We start from the raw sequence: 26,267 nt of genomic DNA on the forward strand, positions 1-26,267 counted from the left end.
CACATAAATACAGAGTTTTGATGTTGGTCCCCTTCAGCGGCAGTGTAATGCAGCACGTGGGGTTCAGATATCCCAGGAGAGGGAACCTCAGTTCAAACCCTGGCTCTGCTAATTTCTGGCTATGTGACCTTGGGCAAGTTTTTAACCTCTCTGAGCCTCATTTGTAATCGGGATAATAATAGAATATACTTTTTGGTGTTGTTGGGAGGATTGAATAAGAACCTGTATGTATGTACAGTGTCTGGCATATAATAAGTGTTCAATAAATATGTGCTATTTAAAAAGTTACCTATAGGGCTTCCCTGGTGGCGCAGTGGTTGAGAATCCGCCTGCCGATGCAGGGGACACGGGTTCGTGCCCCGGTCCGGGAAGATCCCACATGCCGCGGAGCGGCTGGGCCCGTGAGCCACGGCTGCTGAGCCTGCGCGTCCGGAGCCTGTGCTCCGCAAAGGGAGAGGCCACAACAGTGAGAGGCCCACCTACCACAAAAAAAAAAAAAAAAAAAAAATTTAAAAAAAAAAAAAAAGTTACCTATAATAGAAGGGCAAAGAGCTTTTCGGAGCCCAGCAAGGTGAGCAACGAACACCTTCTGGGGAGGTAAGGGAAATGAGTAACTCTGCTTGGAAGCAAAAACCTTTAAATTGGCTCTTCGCTGTCCATGGGTAAATATCCAGTGTAGGGAGGGTATATTTATCTTGTCTGGGAATCTCCATTTGCAATTGCATATTCCAAGGGTTTAGGAGGGTCTTTCCAGTTTGGGAAAAGGAGCAGCAAACGGTGGTACCCCTGGCAGCAGTTCCTAATTGTGTGACCTTGGGCAAGTCACGCAGTCACGCTAGCCTCCTCGGAGATAAAACTCTCTTATCAGTAAAATGGGGGTCATAATACTGGCTCCCTGAGATGCTGCTGTGGGATTAGGAAAGCCCTTGCCTGTGAAACATTGAGCAGAATGCCTGGTGCATAGTAAGAGCCCATTAAAGTTGAGCTATTATTGTTATCCTTAGCTGAGTGAGGCAGCTTTGTATCTCCACATTTCAGAGAAAAGTACTGGGAAGAACATTTCCGGGTCTCCTGCCTGCCAGGTCAGCGCTCACTTCAAGCAGCCAGTTTAAAAGCATCCATTTGTTCAGATGTAGGCCTTGTGTATCTGCAGCACTGATCTTGACCCCTCAGGCTGATTCTCTTTTCTTTTTTTTCTTTTTCTTCTTCTCTTTTTCTTCTCTTTCTTTTTAAATGAATGCCTGCACACGTGTTATTTATTTATTCATTCTTTCTTTATTTACTTATTTATGGTTAACGTTAAATTGAGGTTTGAACCGAAACTCAAGCCGCGCGTACTTGAAAAGTGGACGGGCTCGTTGGGCAGCGGTTAGAGCTCTCGGGATTTCCCCGCGGGGCTGCGAAGAGTACAGACAGGAAGCCCGGGACCGAGCGCCTGACCAGAACTTCCCCGGGGGAGGCTGGAGCAGAGCTTGAGCATCCTGCTCAGAACTCTCCAGAGTGCGCCGGGCGGGCGCGTCGTCGGCGCCCCCAGCGCGCTTGCAGAGGGTCCCGGGCCCCCGCCCGTGGGTCCAGACTCAGCGGGCAGCGGGGGCGGGGGGAGGTTGAGGCTCTTCCCCAGGGAGAGGCTGACCCTGCCAGGCTGGAACCTTCCATTCTGGCCCAGCCTCTTCCCCCTTCTCCGCGCCCAGGAGGGAATTGAGAAGGGACTTTCCAGAGAGCGTTAGCGTGCAGGGTGTGGAAATGGAATAAAAGCATATGCAAATAGGCCCTTGCGTGCCTTCCTCTACCCCTGCGAGCAAGAGCCTTTCTCCAGAAAGATGTTCTTGCTCCAAGACTCTTGACAGCTCTCTTCCTTCCCTGGACGGCGGCAGCAGGGCCGAGTGAAGTGGTAACACCCGGGCAGGGAGCCACTGCAACGCCTGGGTGCGCCGGGTGGACAAGGAGGGAGTAGCAAAAAGAGGAGGGGAAGAACGGCCGCTGAGTTGGAAAGACAAAGTAAAACGAAATTTTAGGAGCTCGCTGTGAGTATGAGCTGGGAAAAATAATCATTGCAGGCTGATTTATTATGCACTTATCCTCTGTCTGAAAGGTAGCTGGCTTTTGTACAGTGGGTTATTGCAGAGTAAATGGTACATTAAAGATATAGTCAAGATGTTTAAGGCATATTGAATGACGTTAAAAAGTAGGTGAGACTTTTGTCATGGTCTATAAATATAAAAATGTCAGGGCCTTGGAGAGATTTCCAGTGCTTTAGTTAAGATGCAGCTCCATTTCCACAGGGAAAATACTTTTAACCTTTCGTTATTTTCAGGGTGGGGTGGGATGGAGTCTGGAAGTGGTGTAGAACCTATAGGAATGATAAAATAATATGCTTTAAACCGTGGAATTGGAGACTGTAACCTCTACTTAGCAAGTCATAAACTTCCTTTCAGTGACAGTAGCATGAAAATATTACATAGTACATATGGTACTTTTTATTTTATATTGAAATATAGTTGATTAACAATGTTGTGTTAGTTTCAGGTGTAGAGCAAAGTGATTCAGTTATACATATACATGTATCTAATCTTTTTCAAATTCTTTTCCCATTTAGGCTGTTACATAATATTGGATCTCATTCAGTCCTGCCTTTGGGTATAAGAGTTTTTGTGTTTTGAAAATAATCTTTTTTTTTTTTTTAACATGCTGAACCTGACTTTATATTAATGGGGCAAATAGTGTAGCTTTTCTTTCTTGACGGCTTAACTGTATTATTGTATTTTCTTGTCTCTTGGGACCTGCACATTCAGTGTCCATTATTTCACTTGCTTACCCAGCCTTCTGCCTGATTTTTCCCCAGACTCTTCTGATTGCTGTATACTGCTGACATTTGCCCCCATGTTGTAAACTATGGATTTGAATAGAATGGATTTCTCTTCATTTGTTTAATAAAAATCACCTTAGTGTCCTTAGGCATTAGCACTTTTGAGAACAGATAAGCAAACTCTTTATGGTGGAGTTCACAGAGGGAGAAGAAGGTAGAAACTTGACTTGGGGGTTTGCTCAGATGGTTTGGAGCTGGTTGGGTTGGTATAGCACATGGACTGGCTGGAGTTGGAGTCTTTTCTTCAGGATCTCTCCAGGCCCAGGCATGGGATGGGGTGTGGTGCTGACTGGAAGGCCGGGTGTTGATTCTAGGTCCTCCTCTTATCTCTGAATTCCTATCAGCCCACCTTTTTCCAAGGACCCTGAAGAAACTTCGTGTAGTCTTACCTTCTCAGTGTGGGCCTTTGGGCCAAATCTGTAGTAAATGTTTATTTTCTCTGACTGTCAGCATTTTATAGGCTTGGGTGTGGTCCCGAAAAGCCAGCTTTGGGTACTTTTTAAAATTCAAATGGTGATTCCTCCCTCGGGTTGTTCTACAATCTGGCAAAAAGTTCCTTATTTTGGTCCTGGCCTCAATCTTAATAACAACAAGACATTCTTTTTATTTTAATGATGACTGATGAAGTATTTTTATGGTTTACAATTTGCAAAGCATTCTCATGGGTCATTTCATGTAATTCTCCCATAAAATTTGTAAGGTTAGTAGAGACAGTAGAATTGGCACATAATAGGAGCTTATTAAATATTTGTTGAATTAATGAATTATACCCATTTTACCCATTGAGACTCAAAGAGGTCAAGCGACCTACTGAAAGCCCCACTGCCCAGGAGGGACTCGAACTCAGATCTTCTGATTTTTTTCCACTCCAGATCGGCTCTGATATAGTGTTTTACGTGATATTTGTTGTCTTTTCTCTAGGAAAATATCTTTGATTCTCAAAAAAAAGATACTGAGGAACTGCAAACATTTGGCTGTACTGTCAAAGGGTGGCCAAGAGCTTCCCTACCCCTTCATACAGATTTTTCTTAGGCTCCTTACTCTGCCAGAAATTTATGTCTTTAAGGTCATGACTATTTGGATACATTCCTTATTGGGGATGAACATTCAAGGTTATGCTGAAAAAATGACTGTCTTGGATTTTTAGTATTTCTGGGAGGTGTGGGCATAAAACCACACAGATCTCGGGAAACTAATACCACGGTTTTGCGTGTGTAGCTGAACAGCTGTCTCTAGCTTTGTCTCCTGAGGTATGGGGGGAGGCATGCAATGCCATCTTTTGGCCGGGGGCCTGGTGTGCGGGGACCAGATGTTGCCTGGCCTACAGTAGTTGTGACCACTGCTTCCACTGCTTGAGGAACTGTCATCCAGATCGGCTCGGATATTAAAATAACAAAGAAAGGGCCCCTTGTTCTCCCATAGCCGAGACTTAGGCGCTATGCACCAGTAACACTCCATCTGATTGCCAGAGACTTTCTTCAGCCCCGTGACACCAGGAAGGAGAATTTCCCTTCTAAATCTAAAGCTAGTTAGAGAGGAATGACAGCGGCAGTCCACCTGGGCCCCTTCCCTTTGACTTCTGTAATTGGAGATTCAGAGCTTTGACTGTGAAATTTCTCCCAGAGGAAAGTTGAGAAAACAATTCTGATTCCTTCTCTACTGAACTGATACCCCTTCTGTCTTCAGTGTGTGATTGTCTGGCCACCTAGGTGGTCTCAAACCTGCCAGTCTTGCCCCTGATGGTTTATGTGCCTTGTTTAGAAAGTCCTTTCTGAAGTGAAGGCTATAAAGATTTATTCTTATATTTATTTTATTTACAGTTAACTCTTTCATCCAGCTGAAGTGTAGGTTTCATAAGGTGTGAGACAGATCTGATGTTAATATTTTCCTCTGTAGATGCCAGTTTCCCCCTCTGCAGTTCATTTGTTTGTTTTTTAATAAGCTTTTAACTTTAGGATAGCTTTAGATTTACAGAAAATTTGCATAGAGAGTACAGAGAGTTCCTGTATACTCCTCTCGGCTGCTTTTTGACTTGAAAGGATATTTTTGCCTGGTCCTGAATTCCCACATATACACAGATGTCTTTCTAGAATCTTACTTTTAGTCTATTGATGAATTTGCTATTTCTGCCTCAACGTCATATGTTTAATTAATATTATTTCTAGAGAGTTCATAGCTTTTGCTATGGAATCTGAGATCTTACAAGGCTTTTAAGAGGTCATGTCCAGGGGCTTCCCTGGTGGCGCAGTGGTTGAGAGTCTGCCTGCCGATGCAGGGGACACGGGTTCGTGCCCCGGTCTGGGAAGATCCCACGTGCCGCGGAGCAGCTGGGCCCGTGAGCTATGGCCGCTGAGCCTGCGCGTCCGGAGCCTGTGCTCTGCAACGGGAGAGGCCACAATAGTGAGGCCCACGTACCACACACACACACAAAAAAAGAGGTCATGTCCAGACCTCAGGGAAGGAAGGCAGTATTAGCCCTGTGTATGGGTGTTACTGCTGCTGAGGTGACTGGCCAGGAAGGAACACATGTCCTCCCTAGTACACAGGGAGGGGTCATCATTGGTGACCTGCGTCTTGTAGAGAATGCCCTGTTCCTTGAGCACAAGCCTCGGACACAGTGACACGGACTAGGCTCTGGAGTAGGATTTTTCCTCCTTAGTACCACTGATATTTTGGGACTGATCATTCTTTGCTGTGGGGCTGTCCTATGCATTGTAGGATGCTTAGCAGCGTCCCTGGTCTCTACCCACCAGAGGCTTTAACAGCCCTGACTACTCACGACAATCAAATTATGTTCAGACACTGAAAATATCTCCTGGGCGCCAACCTCCATGCCTCACCCTCACCCCAGCTGAGAACCACTGTTCTGGTTCTAGCTGCCTGAGCATTAACCGTGGCTCCACCGTTCAGCAGCTGTGTGCCTCTGTTTCTTCCTGTGTAAAATGCAAACAATAATGGTGTTTGTCTCCTAGGATGGTCCTCGGAGACCATTTGACCATTTGGGCAAATACACATAAAACACTCAGAACAGACACTGGTGGGACAGATCCTAGCTCAATGTTAGCTATTACTATTATTTTAAAAGCCCTTTATATTTGCTCACACTTCTAATAAACACACAGACTTCCTATTTTTCTATTACCTCCATAGCTTCCCCACCACTGACCAAACGTGTTTAAATCATAACAATATTCGCCCCAAAGTTACATGTTAATGAAATGGAACTCTATTTTCAGGGTTCTGTAACTGCTAATTAATCAGCTCCCATGATAAACTCATCCGAGCTGCCTGTGATTTTTATTTGCAGCTACAGAAGAGCAATTCCAGTTAGTGAACAGGCCTTTAAGTGACAATGCAGCTTTGTGGAACAGCAGAAAGGCCCAGAAACGATTTTCGAAGCAAGACAGTAATGCCAGTGGGAAGAGAGAAATCTTGGATGAGGAGAAGACTGAGGGTTTGCTTGATTCATTCACTTGGTGGCTTTGGGAATGCTGTGTTCATTTACCATTGAAACACACCATCATCTTGCAGTTCAGAGAGGGCTGGATAGAAGACTTGTCTTCCAGCAATTCATGTGACTTAGTCACCCAGAGGTTTTTTTTTTGTCCTTTTGTAGCAGTAGCTTTTGTAAAACCATAATGTTTGCTGTTAAGCTTGTCCGAGAACCCCTGTCATGGGGATGATTATTTCCAGTGTGTAAGAAGATCTGGCTGATATGGGGGAGGGGGTGTGGGCTCTTTCTATCTTTGTCCAAAGGGCTCACTTCCTCCAGTGAAACCAGGAGTGGTTTGAAGAGGCGAGGACTGCCCTGGCTTGAGCTGGAGGGACTGGAGTCTGGGTGGGGCTCATTAGTTTGCTGGCTTCAGTGAAGCCTGGTTAGTTCACTTAGCCTGTGCAGCTGGGCTGTTGGGGACCTGGGTTCGGGAATTGGAATGATTAGGTTGAAATCCCAGTTGCTTAACTTGCTGGCTGTGTGGCCTTGGGCAAATCCCTTGAACCTTTTCTCATCTTTAAAATGATGTTGATGATTGTACCTTCCTCATAGCTTTTTTTTTGTGAATTTTAAGTGAGATAATTCATTTAGCCCAGTGGCTGGTGCATAATAAGCACTTAATACATCTTAGCTGTTATGGTAATTGTATAATTAACATTTATTTGAGTGTCCTCTGTGAGTACATTCAGGTCAAACTTCTACAGTTTGTGCCTCCTAAGAGTTTAATACTCTGGAAATTAGTGTTTTGACAGGTGAGCATCGAAGGCTGGGGAAGTAGGAGGGAATCAGAGAAGTCCCCAGAGACTGGTACCTTAGTAACCACAAGGGCATGGACCCTGGATGTGGCAGAGCCTATGGATAGAGGGAGAGACAGTCAAGCCCGTGGAAACAGGGACAGGGAACTTAGAAATCCACCCCCCCCCCCCAATAGGAAGCAGTTAACCAAGTTTAAAGCGGATAGGCTGGAAGACCAGAGAGAGAAGCATCTCCCACTTCTGCTAAGTGAATCCAGCCATCAGTTTCTGCAGACTTTAAGCCTGTTTTGTAGTAAGCTCTGTCTGATTCCTGGCCGAGTGGGCCCTAGAGCCTAGAGGTGCCTCCCTGACCCTCTTCCCATGCATGATGTTTTAAGTCTCTTTTCTCTTCATAGGAACTCACCTCATGTTTATAAGGGGATTTTGTTTTACACAAAGGGCTACTGAAGTTCAACCCTGGAGGATAACCCTGCAGTTTCTTACTGGCAAAGATTTGTCAACTCAATTTCTTTAATATGGCCATGTCTGCTCCAGCTTTCCTCCTAAGGCTGTGTGTGGAGACCTAAATGAGATAATTACTCAGACTGTTTAACATAAAAAAAAAAAATAAAGTGCTATGTAAGGGACTGTTTTTTTTAGTAGCGAGCATATAAAGCAATTTGGAAGCATCTCCTTTGTACCTTTGGGAAATGAACTGGAAGACCAGAATTCATTTAGCTCTGAAAGGATTTTAGATTTGCAAGACTATACCAGATGAGTAGCTCTCCTAAAAGCCTCACATACTAGAGACTCATTCCTGTATTCTAAGTGTATACAGGAAGAGCAAAGTGCCACAGTAGTAATTTTGGGGAGGAAAAATCTTATTTATTATTTTTTTTGTGCGGTATGCGGACCTCTCACTGTCGCGGCCCCTCCCCTCACGGAGCACAGGCTCCAGACGGGCAGGCTCAGCGGCCACGGCTCACGGGCCCAGCCGCTCCGCGGCACGTGGGATCTTCCCGGACCGGGGCACGAACCCGCGTCCCCCTGCATCGGCAGGCGGACTCCCAACCACTGCGCCACCAGGGAAGCCCCCGAAATCTTATTTATAACAACTTTTGGGTTAGTTTTTAGTTTTTCCTCAAAGAGTGGTGAAAATGCATGAAGGAGAAGGGCATGAATTCTTGGAAACGGAAATGAATAATTCGTCTATCATAGCACACCAAGACCAAGTCGGGTGTGGGTTTCTTTCCGTAGGATACATTACATACATTTACCCAACAGAGTTACACAATGGAGTTCTGTCTTAAAAGAGAATTCAGGTTTTTATTGATTTAATACAACTTTAGCTTTCGTTGGCTCTGTACTGGGGAAGTGCTAATAATGGGTGGAACAGGAGTGTTGATAAATGTGAACAGTCAGTGGTTAAAAGGCCTTTGTATTGTTCTTTTGTTTCCGTGTTTTCTGACTACAAATCTCATGAAGTTGATAAAATGTCTCAGAGTGTGGAGTATGTCCTGGTAAATAGGAGGCAATTACTTTACTGAGTTGCTCTGTCCTGTTCTCCGTTCCGGCTGAGAAATGGTTCTGGCTGTGCAGTTGAAGTTCACTGTGAGCTGACTGCTTCAGCAGTGCAGGAGCAAACTCCTGCCTCCCTGGTGATGCAGACTCTGAAGAACCAGAGGTTGGAGCGTCTGGGTGACCCTGTACAGGTTGGGTCCCTGATATCCCCTGTCCAGGTGATGCAGTGACTGCTCAGAGAGCTTGTGAGGAGGTTATCCGAAAGGTGTGGTCTTCAGAACCAGAACATGGCAGTTGGGTGGAGGGTGGGGGAGCAGCTGGGGACAGGAGGGAATCTTTCAGAGAACAGAGGGAACGAGTTGCTCATTATGAGAAAGACATAGAATTTGTCATCACAGAACGATTACTTGAGAAATGTTTTCTCATTGTCTACCGTGTGTAATGTACCACTGTTATGGGGAGGGAGGGCAAAGAGGTTGAAAATATCACACCTGTCTTTGAGAATTTCAGTCTCACAAGGCATCCGCTGATGGATACAAGACCCCACAGGATCAAGTGTTAAATTGCATGATGGACGCGCGGGACTATTTCGTGCCTTCCCCGCAACTGTTCATCACATCCGGCCAGAATATTTAAAAAATGCAATCAGGATCACATCACTTCCCTGTTTCTTCTGTTTACCCCTGATTCCTAAGCAAGGGTGGTGCAAACTGGCCCTTGGCTGCCTGGGCCTCCTTCACTTCTGTGCCATGGCTGGTCTCAGTACCATCCCCAGGAGAGGGGTCCGTCTCAGTCCCCACTTGTGTGTCTGCTCATGTCCTATCTCAGAGTGTTTGAGCATTCTGTGCCCTCTGCCTGGACTCCTGACCACAGCCTATTTTTCCTTAAGGATTTCTCCTTAAATGTCACTTTTTCCTAACTACCAGGTGCTCGGTAGGATCTTGTACTTTTCCATTGATAGTGCTTCTCACATTTGTGCTCACTTGTTTTGTATGATTATCAGTGAGACCTCAGTCTTTCCTGCTTATTTGGTCATCTCCAGGAGCATCAGGGCAGTAGCCGTGTTCATCTTCTTCACTGCTGTCTCCAGCACCGTGCTCCAGAGCCTGACACATAGCAGGTGCTCTGTAAATGAGTGATGGATGAATGGATGGCTGGATGTGGACAGAGAGATTCCACCGTCCTTTAAAAGCACTCTGTCCCTTCTCCTACTGGGGCACTTGGTATGTTGTACTAAACATCTTGTCTACCCTCATATGTTCACAGCTTCCAGAGGGCAGGAATTGGATCATAATCATCTTTTCATCTCCAGAGTCTGGCTCACATAGAAACTAATGAAGGTTTGTGGATGAAGAATGTATTATGCATGAATGGGGTCGGGGTGGGGGTGCTTATCTGGGTTTTAAAGCATGCCTGGGGATGAGGGTGAAGGAAAAGTGAATTTAAGCATCCAAAATAGCAGTGAGAGTTGGGATGCAAAATAAGATTAGGGTTGGAAAAAAAAAATAAGCTGAAAACCTTAATTAGAAATATACCGCTTAGTCACCAGACACAGCTTGACAGGATGTACTCATACTGCAGATTGGAGGCTTGGGTGGCGAGGTCGCTGGGAATTTCCCCACCCGAACTTAATACCTTGAAGAATGTCTGTCTTTCCGCCTGCTGTCCACCTCAGGAGTTTTATCCATTCTACAAATATTTATCAGGCACCTGTTCTCTGCATTCCCAACAGGGGAACTGTCACCCCACAAAGGCACAAAAATTGGCTTGTGGGAGGTGAAAATGTTCATTCTTTTTATGTATAAAGCACAGATATACATATAGTACATGAACAGATATATAGTATGTCTGTGATATTAAAATTTCATAGTGGAGGTGATTAGGAAAAATATCTCTAAAAAGGCTCTTTTGGGGGATGATAATGAAAAATAGGTAGAGAACTGACTTGCTCTATGCCAGGCATTATTCTTGTCAAGGTGCCTACCCCCATGGAACTTTCATTCTTGTGGGACAGGCAGTAAATAAACAAGTAGCCATAACTGTCAAAGAGTAAGAAATTCTGTAAAGAAGAAAAAAGTAGGCATAGAGATAGAGTGCATGGGGCTGAGTATGGGCACATCTGTGGCTATTTTGGGTAGGGGGTCAGGTAACTTGGATGAGGTGACACTTGAGAAGACTCTGGAAGAAGTAAGGGGGAAGAGCATCCCAGGAAGAGGCAGCAGTGTGGAGGAATTGGGACGGCATGGAGGCCACTTGGGCGGGAGTGGATGAGTTGAGGGAAGGATGGTGGGAGTTGAGGCTGGAGACGGGACAGGGGCCAGATCACGCAGGCCTGACATGCTGTGCTAGGGGGTTTGGGTGTTGCTCTGAGCAAGCTGGGAAGCTTTATGCAGGGGAGTGACTGACCTGATTTGCCTGGCTGCTGTTTGTAGGGTAGACAGTAGAGGCAGGAGTAGAATCAGGGCACCAGCAAGGAGGCTATTGCTGGGGTCTCCGTTGGAGGTGATGGCGGCTTGGGTGAGAGAGAGGGGTTAAGTTCCATTGTACTGTGAAGGTAGAGCTCACAGGCCTTGCAGAGGGATGGAAGGGAGGGTGCGAAAGAAAGAGGAGTCAGGTAAGCCAAGGTTTTAGCCCAGGCACCGGGTTCCATTTATGGAGACGAGGTCGACTGTGGGAGGAGCATGCCTTCCTAGGGACCATTCTTAGAGTGAGGTCTTCCTTCTACCAGCTGCAGGCCCCTCTTGTTGACTCCAGGCTTATCATGTATATATATTTAATTTAATATGTATATATTTAATTTTAATGGAAAAAATGTTATTTTTATACAATTTTTAAAGGTTACTTTCCATTTACAGTTATTACGAAATATTGACTAGATTCCCCGTGTTGTACAGTACCTACCTCTTTGAGCCTATCCTAGCATATATTATATATTGCCTTCTACAGTTAGTTATTTTTCATCTGTATACATCGCTACCTCACCCCTAGTCTTTAAATTTCTTTAGGGAAGGAAGCTTTTTTTTTGTTCTTTCTCCAAGAGGCAGGCAGTGGGGCAGAATGGTTACAATTGTTAGCTGTGTGTGCTAGGGTAAGTGTTTTAACTGCTTAGCTTTTACCCTCTTTCCCTTTCTCTTCCTCTCCACCCTGCTTCCTCTTCTTCCTCAGTGTTTTTTTTGTTGTTGTTGTTCAGTGAAGAAGGCAACCGTATCTACTTCCTACCACCACCTTGTGAAAGCAAAGTGAGACTTGCATATAAAGCCTTGCATAGGTCTGGCAAGCGGTTGGTGCTTGGTGGTTTTTAGGTCATGTGGCTCTCCTTTTCCCATTAGATTTCTGTGTTGCTGGCTCTTGTATCTCAGGGTCATCTAAATCGGAGCTCTTTGTGGTAAGGGTATCCCCTTTCTCCTTCCGTGTCTTGGTTTTCCTGCATAAAAAAAGGGGGAAGCAAGACTTACTGAAGTGATGAAACAGTGGAACCCCTCAAATGTGGGTATTTGCTCTGTACATGATGTTGAATCCTAAGTGTGACAGGCTCTGTTGAGTTGAGGATGATGGAGAAGCCTTTCCATGCCACCCGGGGGGGAAGTGAGTGCCAAGTGAATCGTTTTCAGTAAGCAGAATTGATGCTGCAGCCTGAGCAATACAAGACGTTTATATAGTAATCACCAAATTGTGTGGATCCAACCAGAATGAAAAATGCCTGGAGCCTTGGCTTAGGGCCATGGATGAACAGAGCATGAAGCCTGGCATGGAACAGAAGCAGTGGAAGGCATGGGGGTAGCACAGCAATATAAACAGATGTACATTTAAGTAGAGATGAAATTACGTCGCTGCCTCTTTCCCTTTCTGCAGTCGTGGCAGACTTCTTTAATCTATCACATCATTCATTCCTGATTCTGATATAAAGCTAACATTTCTTGAGTGTTTACTGCATGCCAGACACTCTGTTCTGTGCACATCATCTTCTTCACTCCCCACAACAAGTCAGTGAGGTGGGTCTATTATTCTCCTCCTAGTCCGATGAGAAGACAGTCTCAGAGTGGTCAGTAGTATGCGCAGGGTCTCCAGGCTGGCCAGTGGCAGACCTGCGATTACAGCCCTGGCCACCAAATTCCAGAGCCCGCTCTCTAATCATTATGCTTTACAGCCTCTAGCTATGCCCAGATGCTACCTCAGAATCCTTTTACCCTGTAAATTTATTCCCATCTGCTTCATTAAGGTTGTGGGATAGAGGTTCATACTACATGTGCTCGTTTGTTCATTCATTCACTAAACAATACTTTTGTGCGTCTGCCATGTGCCAGGCACAGTGTTAGGTGCTGAGGATTCCGTAGTGAATGAGACACAATCCCTGCTTGGGGGCTACGCTTAGTAGAATCATCACTTCTTGTCTGAGACTCTCTGTGGGTAGGAAGAAGACTCAGAATTTGTGTGATTCGGGATACTTCCCTGTGTTGAACCCGAAGGTATCCCAATTGATGATGGAAATCAGCAACAACCTGAAAAATGCATTGTAGTGCCCCAGCATGCACCCTGGACCAGAAATTGGGCCACCTGCCACCTTTTTCTGACTTGACTGATTTAGCTATTTGATCTTGGGCCTCAGTTATAACTCATGTTCAAGCAGTGCTTTCTTATGCATTCGTTCACTTTGTTCCTTCCAGTACCTGAGTGGAAGGACGAGTTCTCTGGTGTGCAGAGAGGATATGTGACCTGCCTAGTTCTCACAGCTGGTTGGAGACTAGAACCCAGTTCTAACTTCTAGCTCCTTGTTCTTATTATCTCATCATGCAGTATCTTAATGTCTTGAGGCTTTCAGTTTCTCCATCTATAAAATTGGGAAATTAAACCACAGGGTCTCTATAAGTTCCTCCTTCCCTCCCTTCCTCCCTCCCTTTTCTTCCCTTTCTCCCAAGTCACTGCAGTGCCTATGTGAGCCAGACATTATGCTAGAAGTTGGAAATAATGTTATGGAAAACACACACACACACTCACACTCACTCATCAAAAAAGTTAAAAGCCCATAGAATGGGAGAAAATATTTACAAATCATATACATGGGACTTGTATCCAGAACATGTACAGAACTCTTTACAACTCAATAATAAAAACAGCCCAATTAAGAGCTTGGCAAAGGATATGAAAAGACATTTCTCCAAAGAAGACGCGCAGATGGCCAGTAAACACATGAAAAGAGCCTCTGCATCATTAGTCATCAGGAACGTGCAAGTCAAAACCACAATGAGATACCACTTTACACCCAGTAGGATGGCTATAATCAAAAGAAAGATAATAACAAGTCTTGGCAGAGGATGTGGAGAAACTGAAGCCCTTATATGCTGCTAGTAGCCTTTTAAAATGGTGCAGCCCCACTGGAAAACAGTCTGGAATAGAGTTACCATATGACCCAGCAATTCTAATCCTAGGAATATACCCAAGAGAAATGGAAATGTGTATCTACACCTATGCTTGTACACAGGTGTTCACAGAAGCATTGTTTATAATAGGCAAAAAGGGGAAACAATCCATTTGGATTGTTTGAAGAAAATGTTTTAAAACTGGTTATGTTGATGGTTACATAACTCAGTGAATATACTAAAAACCAACAAGTTGTACACTTTAAATAGAATAGTATGATATGTGAATTATATCTCAATAAAACTATTATATATACTTTAAAAAGCCCTAGCATGAGCTCTGCCCTTGCGGAAAACATCATCTTGTCTGGGAGATAAATATGAATCAAATAACTATACAAAAGTTTTGTAGTTACCGATTATGGTAAGTGCTAGGAAGGGAAAGAGCCAAATCTTATGACAGAGACTTGCAGGAAGTTAATGGGGGTTAGGGAATAGATATTGATATTAGGAAAGCTGTAACATTCCAGTGCTTCAACAGAGATCCTCAAATAGCAGTGGCTTAAACAAGGTAGATGTTGAATTCTCGCTTATACAGTAGTGCAAGTGTAAGCAGTGCGGGACTCATATGGAAGCCCACAATTTCAGGGATCTTCTGGCATGTTGCTCTATCTTTTCACTGCGGGGGGGGGGGCTGCCCTCATCTGCATGGTCCACGGTGACTCTCCATCGATTCTACAGTCCAGCACTGAGATGGGAAAGTGGGCGCTGGAATGCTCATCATTTCTGCTCACATCCAATGCTCAGTCGCATGAGGCTGGGAAAGAAAGTCATATGCCAGGTGTCCATGTGCCCTTAGGGGCTCTGTTATAACCTTGGAGATTCTATTACTAAAGAAGGAGGGGAGAACAGATATAGGGTGAACGATTAGCAGTGTCTGCGATGCATGGGCTCTCTGAGGAAGTGACATTGAAGGTGAGAACCTGAGGATGAGTTGGTAGAGAGAGAGGGAAGAGTTTTCCAGGCAGGGGGAGAGCATGTGTAAGGGCCAGAAGGCAGGAAAGCCCAGCTACAATGTTTAATGATGTTTAATGATGCTCATGTCTGCAAAGCACATCCTCCAGGTGCTTAGGACTCAGGAGTGCCAGAACTAGACCTGGTCATGGGAAGCAGCGGCTCTGGATTCACCTGGCTTTTCTCTCTTGTATCTTACAGGGCTGGGACAGGCCTGGGCTGTGAGGAGGGGGAATTTGTGCCAACTCTGGAAAGCCTATGTGTATCCCCAGCTCTGAGAACTGAATTCCATGGGTTGTGTCAGTGTCAGACCTGTGAAGTTTAGTTCTTCAGCTGGGATATCTCTATCATCCTGGACTCGAGGGACATTGGAGAGAACAGATCCGAGGTCGGCTGAAGAACTTGGAAGGCTGGAGACAGAAGGGCCAAGTCTCAGGCTCTGAAGCAATAGGGAGGATGGGTTCACAGGAGGAGCGCTCATTTAAATGTGAGAGGACTGGATTCTAGCCGAGCAGCGTTCTAACTAGCTAAATGGCTGCTCTAGGCAAGTCAGTTTCGCAGCTGCTGCTGCTTTTACTAGTTTACGTTTATTGATTACTTACAACGTTCGAGGTGCGGTAGGTACTAAGTGCTTTCCATGCTGTTATAGGAGACTCTTGGGAAAAATCACTTTAGTGAAGCTTGGGACGCCTGGCGCTGCCATGCAATGATTTTTCCCCCCTTCTACATGGAATCAGAATTAACAGAATGTGACAAGTACTCTTTAGCATGGATTGCTGAGCTACCTGGCTGGTCCCTTTTTAGGATGAGATATGTGGATACATCCCTCTTGTGGTCCGCTTCTCCATTTATTTGAATCTCTACTTCCTTGCCTTCCGTAAGTACATTAGGGCTATATAGTGTCTTTGTATTCTAAACTAGGCAAAAGGAGGTTGTGATTAGACCTTACTGTGGTTCCCAGTTTCTCTCCAGGGAAAAGGGATACAAGGGTTTTGAAGGCCCCCTCCCTTTGCCAGTATGGTCAGCTGGGTGCTGTGGGTCAAGCCCTCTGTTGTCCTCCTGTGTCACTGTCAGCTTGGTCTGCTCTGAGGGTCACGCTTTCTACAATAATGATGATTCCCGCCTTTAGGCAGAGGGCTGAGGGCTGCCTAAGTAATATCTGGGCTTTATTAGGTTTTAGATTTGATGGGGAGCCAGGCGTTCCCATCTGTTGGAAACTCATCTTTGAGGGTCTTGGTGTCCTCAAATGTCCATCTCCTTATGTCTACAGAATGCAGGTGAGATCTGGCCCAGGGAGGGGAGGCAGGTACAAAGTGGGAGACCCACAGCACATGCCTTCTCACTGTGTCTTCTTAGTGACACTGATGTGTATCAAGTGCCCGCTACATGCTGGGCACTGGGCTCCGTGCATCTTGTGCATGATCTCAGTGAATCTCACATCAAGCCTCATCTAGAAATTGAGGACAAATTAACCAAAGGATGTCAAATAAAAAAGTGTAATGATGTTATGCGATGCAAAAGGGTGCTTGGTTCTTCCGAAGGCCCCCGGCATGGGTGTTGGACATGCGTGTGCTCTCTGGGGTGTACTGATGGTATTAAGGGCCTCTCCCACCCCCTCTCAGTCTGCCCACTTCTGTCCTTTGCTTACTAGACCTTTAGCCAGTGACCTATTCTAGAATCAGAACACTGGTGAAACTCAACTGAGACCAGAGATCAGTGTCTTTAGTCCTAGATGCTGGAGAAATTCCAGTATTTACTCCAGAAGCTCCAAATGCTCTGGATTTCAGGCCATCTGTGTTGTGAACGGGGGCTTAGAGCACAGACTCGTGGTTTACTGCAAAAGGCTAATCCTTAATGCAGGTGAACTCTTCCTAAAGCAAACCTGGTAAATGAAATATGGAATTGTCTCTCTCTCCCCCCGACACACACTTAAAAGTATAATGCAGTAGATCTATGAGGAGTAGGTGAAAATTCACTATATAAGAGAATATTTCATTTCCTAAGAGAACTTTTATTAAGAGGTGATTCCATTAAGTAATACATTTTCCAAGGATTTTTGAGATTGTATTTGCTTTATCAAAACTTATTTTATATAAGTGGAAAAAGTAGGTTACAAAATTGCATGGATTATATGATTCAATTTATGTAAAATTATAAATGCATAAAGGAATATGTGCATTGAAAAATGTACATCAGTTTATCAACAGGGATTATTTCTTTAGTGGTGGGAATTAAGATGTGTTTTTCTTTCTTTGTATTTTCTTCTAGTGTTTGATTCTTACACTGAGCATGATTAATTAAAACAATAAAGTTATTATTTTTTTAATCAATTTTTATTGGAGTATAGTTGCTTTACAATTTTGTGTTAGCTTCTACTGCACAGCAAAATGAATCAGCCATACATATACATATATCCCCTCCCTTTTGGATTTCCCTCCCATTTGGGTCACCACAGAGCATGGAGGAGGGTTCCCTGTGCTATACAGTATGTTCCCCTCAGTTGTCTATTTTATACATAGTATCAATACTGTATATGTGTCAATCCCAGTCTCCCAATTTCTCCCACCCCACCCCTTTCCCCCTTGGTATCCATATACATTTGTTCTCTACATCTGTGTCTCTCTTTCTGCTTTGCAAATAAGGTCATCTGTACCATTTTTCTAGATTCCATATATATGTAAAACAGTAAAGTTATTGAAGAAGATTTTACATACAGTTGTGATGACTAGACAAGTGCTAGCCCTGTGCATTTGGTAGAAGTTATGTCACACAGGTGTGTCATGGAAGAGTGGATGGAGGTTCCTGATGTGTTCAGTGAAGGAGGTGGGGCATAGGGAAATATACAGTGTGAGTTTTTTTTCAAGAGGGAAGTGTGTATGTGTGTCTGTGTATGGACTCCAGTGGGTAGTGGGTGGTAAGGTAGCAGGTGATTTTTCTCTCTCCCTTACTTATGTTTTTCTGCCCAAATAAGAAGAAAAAGAACTCTCAGTGTATATGTACTACCTTCCAAGAATCCATCCATTGTGTAAACCAGTGGTTTTCAAGTGAGTTTCCTGGACGAGCCACATCAGTATCACCTGGGAACTTGTTAGAAGTGTAAATTCAGGCTCCACCCTTATCCTACTGAATAAGAAACTCTGGGAATAGGGCCCAGCAATTTCTGTTTTAACAAGCCCTTCGGCTGAACTGTGGGTGTTAATCAAGCGACATCCCCACTCCACCAAACTGAAACACAGCTGATATTGATATGAAAGATGCTGGCCACTCCTACAAGTAGGAGGGTAGGTATTCTGTAAAACTGATCTTTGAGAGATGAAGGGCAGGACCACAAACCTCAAGATCCTTACCAATGATCATTACCTGCAGTGAATAGTAGATCTCTAAGTTTTTAAAGTGCAAACTTTAGGTGCATAAAATCACTTGAAGAGGTGGTTAATTAAGGCAGATTCCTAAGTCATGCCCCTGGCCTACAGACTCAGCATCTCCTGAGGTCTGCCATTTCAACCATCACCCCTAAGGGATTCTATCAAGGAAGTTCTAGGACAACACTTTAAGCAACAGTTTTAGGCCTTTTCAGACTCTCTTTTCCCCCCCTGTATCCTCCCTTAACATTTTTTCTTTCCTTCTCATCCCCTCCCTTCCTGCTGTGATTGGTGGGATCTCAGAGGCAGATTCATCATCCTTTTGGCTCTGTGCTTCAGAGAGAACAAGTCAGATGCTCTTGGAGAGGTGCCTTGGGAGTAATAATAATGGAAGTATTGACTTGCCATCCTCAGATTACAGGGGAAGGTCATGATTTATCAGCTCACATTGATGGGACACGGTGGGTAGCTGGATACACACTCAATAGTCACTGTTTATCCACATAACAAGGCTGCCGAGACTCAGTGATTTAGGGACACAGTGGTTTCTTAAGTCCTCCCAGCTGTCAAACCCCTGTGTTAGTTAAGGTGAAGATTCCTGTTTTAGGGTTCTGCAGAGAAACAGAACCAGTAGGATTATATACACATAGAGATTTATTATAGGGAATAGGCTCATATGATTACAGAGTACCACTTGGCAAATCTCATGATCTGCAGGGTGAGTCAGCAAGCTGGAGACCCAGGAGAGCCAATGATGTCCTTCCAGTCTGAGTCTGAAGGCCTAAGAACTAGGAGAACCAAGGTGTAGTTCCAGTCCAAAGGCCAGCAGGCTCAAGGACTAGAAAGAGCTGATGTTTCAGTTCGAGTTCAAAAGCAGGGGGAAAAAATATCCCAGATCAGCAATCAGATAGGAGGAATTCTGTCTTACTCCCAGGAGGTCAGCCTTTTTGCCTATGCAGGCCATCAACTGATTGGATGAGGCCCACCCACACTGGGGAGGGCAATCTGCTTTACTCAGTCCATCAACTCCAATGTTAATCTCATCTGAAAACATCCTCACAGACACCCCCAGAACAATGTTTGACCAAGTATCTGGGCACCTCGTGACCTAGTCAAATTGACACATAAAATTAACCTTCACAGTTCCTTTTTCATGTTTTTTCACATCTAGATTCTCTTGCCCTCTTTTCTGATAATATTTCAGAGCTTGGATGTCTGGTTGGCACAGAGTCTTGAAAAATGCTCTCGGGGGTAGGGGTGGGGAGTCAGGCATCTTGCTCCATTACTCTTTGTTCCTCTTGGCATTAAAGTGCTTTGAGGAACTGTTTCTTTCTTTTTTTTTTTTTTTTTTTTTTTTTGCATTACGCGGGCCTCTCACTGTTGTGGCCTCTCCCGTTGTGGAGCACAGGCTCCGGATGTGCAGGCTCAACGGCCATGGCTCACGGGCCCAGCCGCTCCGCGGCATGTGGGATCTTCCCGGACCAGGGCACGAACCCGTGTCCCCTGCATCGGCAGGAGGACTCTCAACCACTGCGCCACCAGGGAAGCCCTGAGGAACTGTTTCTGAAGGAAGTCCTGCTCCTACCTCCTGGAGTGGCCCTTCCAAGTAGAAGAGCTAATTTCAATTTTTCCTGGGAAAGGCAACAATATAATTACAACTTTCCTATAGTAGGTGTTTGCAGTGCTCCAGGTGTCTTATATGAAGAAAGATATCCTCTCCATTTTCTAGATGAGAAAACTGAAGCTCAGGAAGGTTATGTACCTCGCCTAAATTTCACACACTATTGAGTTTCACAGCCAGGATGTTAATCAAGGCTGCCTAATTAGAGCCTGTGTTCTTTTCACTAAAGTTTGTACTGGGCTTTACAGTTTATAAAGCACTTTAACACACATTATTTTATTTGCTGATTGTAGCTTTCCCCAGTGAAGTAGATATTATAACCGGAATTTTAGAGATGGGAAATAGAGTTTTCAAAGGTTACACATCTTGTCTATCTTCTGTGTCATGTAGCTAGAAACTGGTGAAGCTGGGCCACAAATCCAAAATCTCAAATAAAAAGATAATTTTTATTCTAAAAAAATTCATAGGAATACACATAAACTTAGAAGGAAGGTAAGAAAGAAAAAGATCCCCTGCCTCAGTTTCTCTAATGTGACTGAAAACAGAATAGTATACATTGAGGTCCACCCTAATTCCCCTGCCTATGTCTTTGTTAAGCAGGAGTGAGCCCTTATACATGATCAATTCTGCCCTCTGGGGCACAGTTATACTTTAAAATATATTAAAATTACAATGTTGGTAGCTTTTAAGAAACCATAATATATTTTTGCCCTGGGTCTTGCCATACGGCTAAGACTGGTCAGGTTCCACCTGCCTCTGGGCAACAAGTGTGTTTTCTTGTTTAAAAAAACTAATATTTTTATTATATGAGTAATATGAGTTTACTGCAAAAGAATTCTGAAAATGCAGAAAAGTGTAAAAGAAAAAAATTTAAACTATCAAAAAAATTTTATTATACAGTAAAGTATTTTTTAACTGGAATTTGGAAAATTCAGAAAATCATAAAGCAGAAAAACTATTCATAAGATTATAGATGACTATTTTGGCTTATACCTTTTCATTTTTACTTTTAAAAAACACCTTAGGGATCATCATTTAAATGTAATTTGTTTGTGTTTGTAATTTGTTTTCCTGTTTTTGTCATAAGCATATCCTCATGTCCTTATATGATGTTTTTCATGCATTTTAAATGGCTGCATATGTAGTTCATGGAATGGATGTGCATTTGTTTGCATGGTCTTCCCCTGTTGTTGGACATTTAGAACTTGGATCTCCTGAATCCAAATCTGCTTCTCCCCCACCCACACATATCTGCCTTTATTTCCTTTTAGCCTTTTGCTTACATTGATTCAGGCATTATTTGTGATGACCTTAGGAGTGTTAAAAAAATAAAAGCCTAGTAGCTTCTTATTCATTAATGTGTAATGATGCTAGTGTTAAGGATTTACTATGTACCAAGTTCTATTTTAAGACTTGGAACAGATTTTCATTAAAGTTACCATTTCTATTATTATTCTCATCATACAGATGACACCACAGAGGCACAGAGAGGTTGAGATAAGTGTCAGAATGCACTCACTTGTACTGAGCAAAACATTCAGCTTACAGAGCCTTATACAAATAGGCATTTATTCATTCTGCATATGGGCAGCTATTGATATTGCTTTGGAGGCTCAAACACATTAAGACTGCTGTCACTGCAGTCCTCTTCTCCCATGCGTCTTGGTTTTAAAATGGCTGTGACTGATCTGGACATCCCATTCCAATTCAGGGCAGGAAGAGAGTGAAACAGGTGGTTCTGACTGATCACTTCTGCCCCTTTTATCAGGAAAGCACATTTTCTTCTCAGAACTTCCTTTTTCACTCAGCAGAATTCCACTCATGAATTATTGTATTTTATGTGATCACTGCCAACTGCAGAAGAGGCTGGGGAAAAAACTTAACCTCTAGAGGAGAAGTTGACTAGGTGAGAGCAATTTGGTTAGGACTGTTGGGTCAGTTAACCTACAGTGGCCACCACAAGATACTTGCCAAGGTCAAGTGTTGGTCATATTTGACCCAACCAACCTATTTCATACAGGGGCTAATACCCATTAGCTGGGAATTGCTGTTTCTCATACCTCTAGAAGTGGCTAGACTAGAAGTGGCCTGGAGCCTGCCCAAACTCATCTTTCACTGAATATAACACCATCTAACGCATGCTAACATTTTTTATCAATATTAATGTCACCTCAAAGTGCCATTAAAATAGAAGTGGTTTTCATACATTATTTATCTGCAGTGTGTCCACCAAGCCATTCTTTTGCTGAAGCGCAGGCTCCTTGGCATTTATAAACTAGGTAATAAATCTGCAGCTCACTGGGTTCGTATCCTCGGTCCGTGGCAGAGGGAGAGGAGAATCCACCAGCTTTTTGGGCTAAAACAAGTTTCTGCATCACTTTTCTCTCAGCCCTGAGCGTGTTCATTAAGGGCCTAGTTGCAGGTGAGCTGAACTAGGGACTGCACAGTGGCAATGCTGAAAATGATGGCTGTGCCCCACTTCTTGAAAATATGGCTTTATCTAATTAGGAGGGGGCTCAAAAAAGATCCATCATTTACCGGAACCTTTCAGCTGTGGTTATTTCTAGAGCAGAAGTCTAAAGTAGCAATTAATAGGAGTGTTTTGTTTAGGGCTGGGACTGGAGTGAGGTGAGTGAGGTGCTTAGGAAATTTAAACAAAATTTAAGGGGATGTGCACTCCCATTGTCGTGTATTACTTGCCTGGCCCTGGTTTTGTTTTGTCTTTACTAGCTGCTAGTGTTTAAAAATTGGAATAATTATTCAACAAAGGTTTTTTGATCACTTCTGTGTGCCTGGCACTCTTCTAGTCACTGGGGATACAGTAATGAATAAAATAGTCATTATTGTCCTCATGGTACTGATATTTTAGTAAAGAAGAGATTTCATAGAGAAATTTGGATTTTTGGCTCCTTAAAGTATCAGAAGAACTGGTAACTGTGAGCTGGCTTTTCCTTATGACAGCCATCTCTCACATCTGGGGAGCTGCCGCTTCTTTTCAGTTGAGGCATGAGCTCGTCACATTCCCTATCACTCCCTACTGTGTTGTTTGATCCTTACGGGATCTCTCTGAGTGGATACCACTGTAATTGCCAAGTTGCACGTGAAGAAACTGATGCTCAAAGAGGTAAAGTGACTGGCCCGGGGTCTTCTAGCTATAGAAGGCAGAGTGGGATATGAACCCAGATCTACGCAACTTCCGAGGTTGAGATTGCTGTCCCTGTGCAGAGCAGTGATTTAGGAGGCAGGAACACAGAAGTATCAGCAAGCAAAAATATTCATCCCATATAAGGTCAAATTAGAGAGGGGTATCAGCAGGAAACAGATGGCACCCTCAAATTAGGATAGCTCCAGCAGAGTTTCATAAACTATATACAAAGGCGTGGGCAGTGTGTAGGGAAACTACAAGGCATAGTGCAGGACCCCAGATGAGTAACAGTGGGACTCTACTGCCACTCCTAGACCTCCAGGGTCAGGTGACAGGGTGGGCTACTGGAATCAGGGAGATAGGACCATAGAGAGGGCTGCACACTTGAGCTGAGAACTTCGGATGCAGCCGGCCCCTTGGCACCCCACGGGGAGGGAACTTGGAGAATAAATACCCCAACCTTGCCAAGTTCTCTCTACTCCTTTCCATTGATCTCTGGCCAGTGCCAAACTCAATTGGAAGTCGGAGGACGAGAAGCCCATTGATGCATCCCTCCAGGTTCTGGGGGTACAGAGCAGGGTGGAGAGCACTGGAGAGTGGCTCAGGAGGGGCAAACAAAGGCAGGGGGCAGGTGAAAGCCAAGGGCATTTTAGGGGGCAGGGACTGATGATGGGTAGGGGAAGAAATTAAGATAATTGTGAATACGGGGTCCAGCTCTGTTTTTTTTTCATCAATATATTTTTAAATTGAAGTATAGTTAGTTTACAATGTTGTGTTAATTTCTGCTGTACAGCAAAGTGATTCAGTTATACATATATGTAAGTTCTTTCTTAAAATATTTTTTCCATCATGGTTTATCATAGGATATTGAATATAGTTCTCTATGCTATCCAGTAGGACCCTGTTGTGTATCCATTCTGTATATAAAAGCTTACATCTGCTAACCCCAAGCTCCCTCTCCATCCCTCCCCTAAACCCCTCCCACTTGGCAACCACTAGGCTGTTCTCCATGTCCATGATTCTCTTTCTGTTTTGTAGATATGTTCATTTGTATCATATTTTACTTTTTTTTTTTCTGGCCATGCCACGCAGCATGCGGGATATTAGTTCCCCAACCAGGGTTTGAACCTGTGCCCCCTGAAGTGGAAGTGCAGAGTCTTAAACACTGGACTGCCAGGGAAGTCACCATTTGTGTCATATTTTAGATTCCACATATAAGTGATATCATATGGTATTTGTTTTTCTTTTTCTGGCTTATTTCGCTTAGTATGATAATGTGTAGTGGCACCCATGTTGCTGCAAATGGCATTATTTTGTTGTTTTTTATGGCTGAGTAGTATTCCATTATATATATATATATATATATATATATATATATACCACATCTTCTTTTTCCATTCATCTGTTGATGGACATTTAGGTTGTTTCCGTGTCTTGGCTATTGTGAATAGTGCTGCTATGAATATAGGAGTATGTGTATCTTTTGTAATTATAGTTTTGTCTGAATATATGCCCAGGAGTGGGATTTGCTGGATCATATGGTAATTCTATTTTTAGTTTTCTGAGGAACTCCAGACTGTTCTCCATAGTGGCTGCACCAACTTACATTCCCACCAATAGAGTAAGAGGGTTCCCTTTTCTCCACACCCTCTCCAGCATTTGTTGTTTGTAGATTTTCTAATGATGCCCATTCTGACTGGTGTGAGGTGATACCTCACTGTAGTTTTGATTTGCAGTTCTCTAATAATTAGTGATGTTGAGCAGCTTTTCATGTGCCTCTTGGCCATCTGTATGTCTTCTTTGGAGAAATGTCTATTTAGGTCTTCTGCCCATTTTTTGATTGGGTTTTTTTTGTTGTTGTTATTGAGTTGTATGAGCTGATGTGTATTATGGAAATTAAGCCCTTGTCGGTCGCATCATTTGCAAGTGTTTTCTTCCACTCTGTAGGTTGTCTTTTCGTTTTGTTTATGGTCTCCTTTGCTGTGCAAAAGCTTGTAACTTTGATTCGGTCCCATTTGTTTAGTTTTGTTTTTATTTCTATTGCCTTGGGAGACGAAAGGTCCAGCTTTGATGGGGCTGGGAAATTTCTTTCTCTTTCTCTCTCTCTCTCCCGTCAGCCATGTTTAACCACCTGTCTACTAGAAACATCATTGATTTCATGTCAGAGATTCCTCAAGTTTGTAACACTGGGCTTGAAACTTTTGTTGTGATGACTTTCCAAATGGACAAAATTCTGAACAATGTAGGGAGGTAACTTCTTCCAAGTTTTCAGAAGGGTGACAGAGTTCATTGAACCCTAGCATTGTAGAAGGCTGTATCTTTAAACATCCAAGACTGATCTGTTTTTAAATTTCTCCTCTAAAATCTATTCAGCTTAATACTTCTTGTCAAACACTGTATATCTTGCTAAACTGAGCCATATCTTATCACCACTAAAAATCATTTACTTGCTTGCTTTCAGAATTCTCAGTTTCTGAAATGAACTGGACCATGGCTTTGGATCTTAAGTGGATTTTAATCAGTATGTTTCAATCATCTTTACAGTTACATTTCCCATATGAGTATCCCTGTCAGCATAGTAACAGTAACAAAATCAGGAGCATTTTAGCTAATATGGTAACAATGCAAATAGTCGTTAAACCTAGTATATGCGGCTCAGAAACAATGTACTTCTGAGAATACATAGCTGCAGGGAGGGACATAGAATGTGGCTGGGTGAGAACACTCATATGAGGAGCATGGTGTCATAATTAATTTAGGGAACAGTTGTGACACCATTGGCTGGGTACCTATGAGCCATTCCCCCTCCTTTTCCTTGTTAATAGAACCCCAGTATTGTTCAGTGAGTAGGCAAGTCATGTGCCTTGAAAGGGGGCTGGCCTCTCCAGTCCCAAGGAGAAAATCATTTGTCCATTCCAGGCTGCATAACCTTGTCCCTTTTACCAATGATTGGATTAGCAGGGTCGTGGAATGCAGTCCTAATAGGATGTGAGAAGTCTGCTGTGGATATTTCTAGAATAGGTTCTTCTTGTTGCTAAAAAGAGTCGCATAGGAAGAAATAGTTGCCTCTTCTTTACCGGACAGTATCGTAGCAGCTTGTGATGCCTAGAACTGTGGCAGCCAGGTAATGATGTGAACGGAGCCAGGTCCCATG

At 43.7% G+C, this 26,267-nt stretch overlaps 1 long non-coding RNA gene across 1 annotated transcript; it reads left to right on the plus strand.

The window, feature by feature from the left end:
- Window positions 1–1,817: 1,817 nt before the first annotated feature.
- LOC136794094 (uncharacterized) lies at window positions 1,818–15,248 on the plus strand. Its single transcript, XR_010840397.1, has 3 exons — window positions 1,818–2,024; window positions 9,881–9,954; window positions 15,187–15,248. It is a non-coding gene; the product is annotated as an uncharacterized lncRNA (long non-coding RNA).
- Window positions 15,249–26,267: the final 11,019 nt, after the last annotated feature.

This window comes from Kogia breviceps, chromosome 4 (genome assembly GCF_026419965.1).
Source record: "Kogia breviceps isolate mKogBre1 chromosome 4, mKogBre1 haplotype 1, whole genome shotgun sequence".
In the NCBI taxonomy this organism is placed as follows: domain Eukaryota; kingdom Metazoa; phylum Chordata; class Mammalia; order Artiodactyla; family Physeteridae; genus Kogia; species Kogia breviceps.